Source organism: Trichechus manatus, unplaced genomic scaffold, assembly GCF_000243295.1.
Source record: "Trichechus manatus latirostris isolate Lorelei unplaced genomic scaffold, TriManLat1.0 scaffold00048, whole genome shotgun sequence".
Taxonomy (NCBI): Eukaryota; Metazoa; Chordata; class Mammalia; order Sirenia; family Trichechidae; genus Trichechus; species Trichechus manatus.
The window spans coordinates 15,113,173-15,124,091 of NW_004443984.1; the positions used below are offsets into that span (position 1 = coordinate 15,113,173).

General features: G+C 42.6%; 1 protein-coding gene across 2 annotated transcripts in view; it reads right to left on the bottom strand.

Annotated features, from left to right (window-relative positions):
- KAZN (kazrin, periplakin interacting protein) overlaps nucleotides 1-10,919 on the bottom strand; it is a 576,871-nt gene that overhangs the window by 506,804 nt on the left and 59,148 nt on the right. The gene's annotated exons all lie outside the window — the stretch shown is intronic.

Below are 10,919 nucleotides of genomic sequence, written 5' to 3' on the forward strand. Positions count from 1 at the left end.
GAAATTATTAGCTCAAGAGACAGAAAGGGCCACATAAACCAGAGACTTCATCAGCCTGAGACCAGAAGAACTAGATGGTGCCCAGCTACCACCAATGACAGCCCTGACAGGGAACACAGCAGAGAGTCGCGGATGGAGCAGGAGAAAGGTGGGGTGCAGAACTCAAACTCTAGTAAGAAGACCAGACTTAATGGCCTGACTGAGACTGGAGAAACCCCAGAGAGCATGGCCCCTGGATTCTCTATCAGCCCAGAACTAAAACAATTTCCGAGGCCAACTCTTCAGACATGGATTGGACTGGATTGTGGGGCATAAAGGGATACTTGTGAGGAGTGTGACTCTTAGCTCAAGTAGATACAAGCAGATACTAAACGGGCAGCTTCTGTCCAGAGGTGAGATGGGAAGGCAGAGAGGGTTAGGAGCTGGTTGAATGGACATGGGGAATCAGGGGTGGAAAGGGGGAGTGTGCTGTCACAGAATGGGGTGAGCAATTAGGGTCACACTACAGTGTATATATAAAATTTTTTATGGGAGATTAACTTGAAATGTAAACTTCATTTAAACTACAACAACTAAAAAAAAAAATTGGGCAAAAAAAAAAAAGAAGCCAATGCCGCGGCCATCACACAGCTGCCTCGCAACATCCGTGAAATGGTGCTAACTCGAGCACAAAGCTCAGCTGCTCAGTGCCACGACCTTGCTCACCAGCTGAAAACAGTAGCAGGAGGATGCCCTCTGCCTCATTCTGCTTGCCAAATCTTGGCTGAGGTAACTAAATTCACATTCAGAACCCCGGCCGCAAAGGAGCCTGGAAATGTATGTAGTATTTGTATTTTCAGCCTCTACGGTTCAGGATGGCACCTTACAATGAGAGTGGAATGGAGGTCGACTGAGCCAGTCCTGCTTCTGATCTTCAGCCAGTAGAGGCCTCCAGCCTGTCGCTGACGTGTAGATTTTGGATTCTCCAACCGCCGCAACCCCATGAGCCAGCAGAGGTCTTCAAACTGTTGCTTAACCAACAGATTTGGGGCTTACTAACCACCACTACTGCGTGAGCCATTTCCTCACGATTGCATGAGCCATTTTCTAGAAGCAAACTTCTCTCTCTATATATATCTATATATGTTTCACTGGTTTGGTTCATCCAGAGAACCCAGACTAAGACATTCCCAGAGGCAACCACTGTTACCAATGACTGGGGTATCTTTCTGGCGATAATGCAGGCATAAACAAACATGGTTACAGACATACCTTTTTAATACTGTATTAGTTACCTACTGCTGCCATAGAAGAAATACAACGAGTGGCTTTAAAGAACAGAAATTTATTTTCTCACAGTTCTGGAGTCTAAAAGTCCAAATCAGGCTCTCATCCATGTTGGTTCCTCCTGTGGGCCTCTCTCCTGGTTTCTGGTGACTGAGGGCGATCCTTGGTATTCCTTGGTATCTGCTCTCCCCATGTGTGTCTCTGTGTCTTTTCTGCTCTTTTTATAACTCGGAAGTAATTAGGACCCACTCTACTTAGATATGACTTAATTAACATAACAAAGAAAATGCTTATATCCAAATAGGGTCATATTTACAGGTACAAAAAAAAAAAACCAAACTCATTGCTATTGAGTCGATTCCAACTCATAGTGACCCTATAGGACAGAGTAGAACTGCCCTGTGGGGTTTCCAAGGAGTGGCAGGTGGATTCAAACTGCTGACCTTTTGGTTAGCAGCTGAGCTCTTAACCACTGGGCCACCAGGGCTCCATGTATAGGTACAGGGGTTAAGATTTCAACACATATTTTTTGAGGACACAATTCAATCCATAACATACACAAATGATGGCATACTATTCCCATTGTTCTATACTTTGCTCTTTTTCACCGTACAATACATCATATATCAAGTATATAGTTATAAGTCAATGTCACTAAATGGTACACGTAGAAACCATTGAACTGGCATACGTTTTGCTGTGTATATTCTCAACAACAACAAGATAAATAAAATTATATAATAAAAAATAAAAATAAAATATTACTGAATTCATAGTCTCTGAGTTAGCTGTGATTTTTCTCAGTCAAAAGATGCTAAAAGTAGAATATTTAACACTCCATGGACTGCCAAGAGAATGAACACATCTGTCTTGGAAGAACTACATTATCAGATGCTCCTTAGAAGCAAGGATGGCGAGACTTCATCTCAGGTACTGTGGACATGTTATCAGGAGTGACCAGTCCCTGGAGAAGGACATCATGCTTGGTGAAGTAGAGGGTCAGCGAAAAAGAGGAAGACTCTCAATGAGATGGATTGACACAGTGGCTGCAACAATGGGCTCGAACATTCTTAGGATTGTGAGGATGGTGCAGGACTGGGCAACATTTTGTTCTGGTGTACACGGGGTCACCAGGAGTCAGAACCTACTCAACGGCACCTAACAACAGGGCTACATTATATGGGATGAGTGGTGTTCTTGGCATTAAAAAAGGTTCTCATATGCAATATTAGAAACCACTTCTATTGACTTTTGATCCCATGGTAATTTTTTTTAATTTGTATTTTATATAGTGTTTCATTGTGGGTAGTTAATATGTATTTGGTACAATGTTCTATGACTGTGGATATCTCATAAAACCTATTGGGTTACTTCTTCCCCCAAATACACACATTAAGTTTTGTCATTTAATCTGTCATTTACTTGCTGTGTAATCTTGGGAAAATTACTTAGTCTCTCTGGGCTTCATTGTTCTTATCTTAAAATAAGGGTGATAATAATAGCCCCTACACCATGGGGTAGTTGGGAGGATTAAATGGTAAAAAAAATTAGATGCCAACCACTGTGACTGACACAGAGTAGATTTTTCTATAAATTGTATCTCCTTAACCTTTCTTTTTTCACCAACTCACACTTCATTAAAATGTACAAACAAAAACAATTAGACACCAAACATTTCTGGATTTTATGAGATCATGGTGATTCTTAGAATAAAATTATGTTAGAGTGAGGTTTCTGGCTTTTCTCTCCATTGCAGCTCGTCAACGATCATGTAATATTTTTTGACCCTTAACCCTGCGCTAACAACCACACACTGAAAGGCTTTCCCAGTCTACAGGCTTCTTTAGTCGCCTTTGGGTTTGGACTGTTTCAAAGTGATATTTGTTAGAGCAGTGTTTCTGTAATGGGCCAGCAGGCAGACCATAAAACCTTCCTTTTGCTACACGTGTTTATAAATATTCTCTGTCACTGTAATAGGCAAATGTGAATTTGGCTTATGGTGATGGATTAATCAGGCTCCTGGATGTAATGTAAACCATCAACCTTTTCCCCAACTCTGGACCCGACTAAACCCAAACCAAACCCACTGCCATCGAGTCGATTACAACTTACAGTGACATTCTAGGACAGAGTAGAACTGCCCCATAGAGTTTCCAAGGCTGTAATCGTTCCAGAAGCAGACTGTCACATCTTTCTCCCACAGAGCAGCTGGTGGGTTCGAACTGCTGACCTTATGGTTAGCAGCCAAGTGCTTTAACCACTGCACCACCAGGGTTCCTTTCGACCCTATTACCTACAATCAACACCCATGGAAACAGCAGTCAAGAAATCTGCTGCAAAAGACCTCTTTAAAGTGTTGAAAAGCAAAGATGTCACCTTGAAGACTAAGGTATGCCTGACCCAAGCCATGGTGTTGTCAATCTATTCATATGCATGAGAAAGCTGGACAATGAATAAAGAAGGCCAAAAAAGAACTGACACCTTTGAACTGTGGTGTTGGCGAAGAATATTGAATACACCACAGACTGCCAAAAGAACGAACAAATCTGTCTTGGAAGAAGTACAACCAGAATCATATACTTCGGACATGTTATCGGGAGGGATCAGGCCCTCGAGAAGGACATCATGCTTGGTGAAGTAGAGGGTCAGTGAAAAAGAGGAGGACCTTCAACAAGATGGATTGACACAGTGGCTGCAACAATGGGCTCAAGCATCACAACGATTGTGAGGATGGCGCAGGACTGGGCAGTGTTTCATTCCGTTGTGCATGGGGTCGCTATGAATTGGAACTGACTTGATGACACCTAACAATAGCAGCAACCTGGGATAAAATCTCAGCTCCACAGCTACCTGCTGTGTCACCTTAGGCAAGTCACTTGACTTCTCTGTGCTTCAGTTCTCCGATCTGTAAAGTGGGAATAACAATACTGCCTCCCTCAAAACCCTAAAATGAGTTACCTAATGTAAAGAGGCCTGGCATCGAGTTAGAGCTCTAACAGTGGTCTGAAGGTTAGTCCTTTTAGGAGACTATGGGTCAGAGACGATGGAGCTTGACATCCATCAAGCCTAGGCCTCAAGAAGAAGACAAGCCTTCTTGGGAAGAGGAGTGGTGCTAAATAACTTGGCCTGGCTAACATCAGAGCAATAACTGGTGTCTGTTCCAGGGTAACTGACCACTGGTTTTCCATGCTTGGATCCAATGGCAAACAAGTTAGGACATACTTGACTGTTCTGAGTGGTTTGGGAAGCCATTCTGGAAAATCCAAATGTGGGGACCGAACTGAAGAGTGAATAAAAATTCCTCTGCTGCCAACGTAAGTCAACTGGCTGCACCAAGCTGCATGCTGCATATATATATATATGAATTCGGCGAAAGTATACACAGCCAAAGATATACCATTTCAACAATTTCTCCACGTGCAATTCAGTGACACTGGTTACAGTCTTCAAGTTGTGCTACCATTCTCGTTATCCTTTCCCACATTATTCCACCACCATTATCTTAAACTCACTGCCCCTAAGCTTCCCATCCAACCTTTCAAGTTGCCGTTATCAATTTTATCTCACATGGATAATTCTTTAAAAGAGTAGAATGCTCAGAGTAGACATACTTTACTAATTAAAAGAAGCTATTCTGTGGTTCAAAGAAGACTTCAGAGGATAGTTGTGGCAATAGTTTCTATATTTAATGTGAAGACGTGAATGAAGGTGTCTAATTCAGGGTGGAAGGGTCTCATGTCCAAAAGACTCATGTAACTTCAGCTAGCCACAACTCACCCAGGGAGAGGCCGGTTCCTGATTGGACGTGAACCAAGGCATGCACATTACATTAGCAAGCTCTATTATTCTTTCAGTTTCACAATAGGAACTCCCATTCGCTAACTCCCTTAAATATTTATGGAAACGAAAACCTTTTGAAGTGAGGGCTCCATCTTGTGTTGAATGGACTTTTGGGAAGTTTCTCCTCTCTAAAGTGTTCTGATCCAGCCTCGCCTTCTCAGAACTCTAAGCCTCATGCCCAGCCCCTATGCTCCTCTAGTCTCCCCTCCAACAATCTCACCCAAGGGGTGTGCTGGGGGAGGGGGAGACAAGTCTGTTTTTTCTTTCAATCAGCTAAGATCAGATACCATACCACTGGGCAAGCTAAATAAACCTCTGGATATTTATCATAGAGTCTATGCTCACTAAACGTCATTATCATTATGATTCTGAGCTTTCTCTTTTTTTATGTTTCTCACTCAGTTTGCAAATAAAATTTCCTTTTGAAAATATTTTCCATTATAAATTAATGACACACATTCCCAGCATGAATAACTTGGAAAATACAAGAAAGCTGATGTAGAAAAAATGACCTCTAGTCCCGTACCCAGAGCTCGCCTCCGTCAATACTGTGCTCTATTTCCTTCTAGTTTGTTTCCTATTATAATTTGATTGTAATCTTTACACAAACCTTCAGCCTTCAGTATGGATTACACCTTAACATAAAGAAAACAAAAACCCTCACAACTGGACTAATAAGCAGCATCATGATAAACAGAGAAAAGATTGAAGTTGTCAAGGATTTCACTTTACTTGGACTCACAATCAACATCCATGGAAGCAGCAGTCAAGAAATCAAACAACATATTGCATTGGGCAAATCTGCTGCAAAAGACCTCTTTAAAGTGTTAAAAGGCAATGATGTCACCTTGAAGACTAAGGTGTGTCTGACCTAAGCCATGGTGTTCTCAATCACCTCATACGCACGCAAAAGCTGGAAAATGAATAAAGAAGACTGAAGAAGAATTGACAACTTTGAATTACGGTGTTGGGGAAGAATATTAAATACACCATGGACTGCCAGAAGAACAAGCAAATCTGTCTTGGAAGAAGTATAGCCAGAATGCTCCTTAGAAGTAAATCTCCCTTACTTTGGACATGTTATCAAAAGGGACTAGTCCCTGGAGAAGGACATCATGCTTGGTAAAGTAGAGGGTCAGCAAAAAAGAGGAACACCCTCACTGAGATGGACTGACACAGTAGATGCAACAATGGGCTCAAACATGGCAACGAATGTGAGGATGGCGTAGGACCGAGTAGTGTTTCATTGTGTTATATATAGGGTCGCTGTTAGTTGGAACTGACTCAATGGCACCAAACAACAACAATCTTTACATAAATGTGACTGTACCCTTTACACAACTTTATATCCTGCTTTCTTTACTTGGGCTTTTTAGCTTGTGTGTGTTTTACTTCTTATCGGCTGCTAACCTAAATAAAGGTTGGCAGTTCAAAGGCAACCAGTGGCACCAAAGAAAGGCCTGGCTATCTGGTTTCATAAAGATTACAGCCAAGAAAACCCTATGGAGCACATTTCTACTCTGTAACACATGGGGTTGCTATGAGTTGGAATTGACTTGAGGGTAATGGCTTTTTTTTTTTTTTTTTGGTACTTTTTATGCTGCTATGATTAAGATTATACTGAAGTGGTTCCTATGGAAAAGTTCCCCCTTAACCTAGTTCATGATTAACGTGCACCTGACTCTAGCCATGGTCTTTTCAACTGCCCCATAAGCATGTGAAAGCTGGACAATGAAAAAGGAAAACAGAAGAAAAATTGATGAATTTGAACTTTGGTGTTGGCAAAGAATACATGGACTGCCAGAAGAAAGAATAAATTAGTCTTAGAAGAAATACAACCAGAATGCTCCTGAGAAGCAAGGAAATAAAGACTTCGGCTTGCTTACTTTGGACGGTCATCGGGAATGACCAGTCAATAGAAAAGGACATCTTGATTAGTAAAGCAGAAGGTCAGCAAAAATGCGGGAAACTCTCCATGAGATGGACTGACATAATAGCCACAACAATGGACTCAAACATACCAATGATCATGAAGATGGTGCAGGACCAGGCAATGTTTCATTCTGTTGTACATGCATATACACACATGTATACACACACACACAACAGGGATTGTGTACACACACAGCTGTCCCATTGAGACCTGGAGCCAACTCAATGGCAACTAACAACAACAACGAAGAGGAGAAGGGGATGACTTTCTCCATGGTTGGAATAGTTGGGGCGGCAGAAGAAACAGGAAGGTCAGCTGGGAAGAACCTGTGGAGCTAGAGCAAATTAGCAGGAGATGGTAGGTGAACAGAGGTTGATGGTGAGGGCAGTGACCGCACACCCTTTCTGCTATCCTCCCCCTTCATAGCAGCCATCACATTCTTGCAGTTGATTGGGGCTGGGGAGAAGTTACAAAGTCAAAATCAAAGTCATGGGTCCCAGGACATACCTAGCCTGCAGACACATTCTTTTCAGTCTGAATGTTCTGCAGCATTTACAAATCAGAAGGGGTCAGATAAAAATTCAGGTTTATAGCTTTTATTGAAAACACGTAAGATTTGCTGTCAGGCCCAGATTCTCACGTGGCAATGATTATCTAGGTGTGAGAAGGCACTTCTGTCTTCAGGCTGGCGTGGACTCACTTCCTAGTTCACTGCCCCTTCAGCCTAATCCCCTCTACTCTTAACTTACCAGCCCATGCTCTGCAGGCACTTGAGTTTGCAACCCCATGTCCTAAAGCAATTTCTTGTCCTCTGATTTTCCGGTTTTAAGACAATGAAGGAAACTCCACTGCTGATCCTTAAATTAAAGACAGAAATGGATGGCTCCTTCTCTGACTCAACCTTCTACGCCACCTTTGGGATAAGAAAAGCCCCTTTCGCCCATGAATTGAAGGACTCCGTGATCTTTATCCAGGGTTTGGGGAGTACATAAATCAGGAAATCTAGTGGCAATGGTGGTCCAGCGTGATGGAAGGCACGTGGGTTTGGATTTCTTTTATTACTTTTACATAACTTTGCAATTGGCTGTGGGCTGTTTTGACCATTACTTTTTCATGCAACAGGAAAAACTGTGCCCCGGGGCATGATTATTAAAATATGTTACTATTCTATATTTAAATAGTGGAATGGCTTTTCAGAGCTTTAGAATGAGCCAAGGGAAATACCTATGGCTTAAGATATAACTAAAAATGTAGGCTTAACGCACCCTCACTTGGAACCAATAGCCGCCCTGGAACTCAATCTTTCTTCACCATGCGCTGGATGTGGGGACAAGATAGGGTGACAGGGGTATGGAGGAGGTGGACAGCTATGACACAATTGTCCCCAGACTAGGATGAATGGGAAGTCAGCAAACAGCCTCACACGCCTGGGAGCCCTGTCCTCAGTGTATCAGACTAGGACCTTGCAAGTTCTCGGGCAGCTGTCACAAGAGGGAATGCAGGTAGACTGAAAGCAACTGGGGCTCTGAGAAAGAAAGCCAACCAACTGGGGTTATTTAGTTGTAAGTAACTGAAACCTGTTCAGACTAGCCCAGGGGTTCTCAACCCCTTGTGTTCCCTTTCCCAAACCCTTTAGACATTTGGCAATGTCTGGAGATGTCTTAGGAGTCCTTGGGTGGCACGAGTGGAGCCCTGGTGGCATAGTGGTTAAGAGCTTGGCTGCCTTGGTCAGCAGTTCGAATCCACCAGCTGCTCCTTGGAAACTCTGTGGGGCAGTTATACTCTGTCCCACAGGGTCTCTGTGAGTCGGAATAGACTTGATGGCAGTGGGTTTTTTGGGTGGCACAAGGAGCCCTGGTGGTGCAGTGGTTAAGCGTTTGGCTGCTAACCAAAAGGTTGGCGGTCTGAATCCACCAGCCTTCCCTTGGAAACTCTATGGAGCAGCTCTACTCTGTCCCATAGGGTCATCACTATGAGTTGCAATCGACTTGACAGCAACAGGTTTGTTTTTTTTTTTTTTTTGGGTGGCACAAATGGTTACACACTGGGCTACTAACTGGCAGGTAGGCAGTTCAAACCCACCCAAATGTACCTTAGAAGAAAGGCCTGACGATCTGCTTCTACTTTGCAATGCACAGGGTTGCCATGAGCAGAACTGGCTCGATGGCAACTGGTTGGGTTAGAGATATTTTTTCGTTGTCATTATCTGTCGACGGGGTAAGTGCTACCTGCTACCGGTATCTACTAGGTAGAAGCCAGGGATGCTGCTAAACATCCTACAATGCACAGGACAGCCCCCACAACAAATAATTATACAGCCCCAATGTCAATACTGCTGAGGCTGAGAAACCCTGCCCTAGCCCAACAATGGGGATGTGTTGGAAAGTGAGACATAGCTGGTCAGGGTTAGCTGATTGCCCTCCATCCAGCCCAACACCTCCTCCATATCCATTGCCTCCTTTCTACCACAGTGATAGAACTTTCCTTTTTACAGTAAAATTGCTTTTTGGGGGGAGAGGGTTATACAAGCCTGTGAACGGTAACACATACATAGAGTTGTGTAACCAGCACCACAATCAGAATACAAAACAGTACCATCGCCCAAAAAAAAACTCCCTGGTGGTATCCCTTCATTGTCACATGCCCCTAACCCCAGGCAACCACTGATCTGTCCTTCATCACTATAGTTTTGACTTCTTGAGAACATCATATAAATGGAAACATACAGTATGGCACCTTCCAATCTGCATAATGCCTTTGAGAGTCATCCAGGTTGTTTCATGTATCAACAATTCACTCCTTTTTGCTGTTGAGTACTATTCCATTGCATGGATGGACCATAGTTTGTTTATCCATGCATCTGTTGAAGGACATCTGGACATTTGAGTTGTTACAGTTTTGGGCTATTACTGATAGTGCTACTATAAACATTCATGTACCGGTTTTCATGTAAACATTAGGGTAAATACCCAGGAGTGGGACTGCAGAGTTATATGGTAGGTATATGTTTAACTTTATAAGAAACTGCCACACCATTTTTCTAGAGTCGCTGTGCCATTCTGCATTCCCACCAGCCATGTATAAGAGATTCAGTTGCTCTGCATCTTTGCCACCACTTGGTATTGTTCATCTTTTTTACTTTGGCCATGCTAGTAGGTGTGTAGTAGTTTCTCATCAAAGTTTTAATCTGCATTTCTCTAATAGCTAATGATGTTGAATATCTTTTCATGGGCTTATTGGCAATCTGTATATCCTCCTTGGTGAAGTGCTGTTCAAGTCTTTCACCCATTTTTTTAAAATAGGTTGTTTGATTTCTTACTGTTAGAGAATTCTTTATATATTCTGGATTCCAGTCTTTGTCAGATATATGACTTGCAAATATTTTCTCCCAGTTTGTAGTTTGTCATTTCACTCTCTTACCAGTGTTTGTCATAGAGAAAAAGTTTTTTTTTTTGTGATGAAAATACTCTTCTTTAATACATTTTTTTTATTGTACTTTGGATGAAAGTTTACAGAGCAAACTAGATTCTCATTAAACAATTAATATACATATTGTTTTGTGACATTGGTTGCCAACCACATGACAGGTCAACACTCTCCCCTTCTCTACCTTAGGTTCCCCATTACCAGTTTTCCTGTCACCTTCTGCCTTCTCGTCCTTGCCCCTGGGCTGGTGTGCCCCTTTAGCCTTGTTTTCTTTTATGGGCCTGTCTACTCTTTGGCTAAAGGCTGAACCTCAGGAGTGACTTCATTACTGAGCTAAAGGGTGTCTGGGGGCCTTACTCTCAGGGTTCCTCCAGTCTCTGTAGAACAGTAAGTCTGGTCTTTTTTTTTTTTTTATTGTACTTCAGGTGAAGGCTTACAGAACAAATACTTTCTC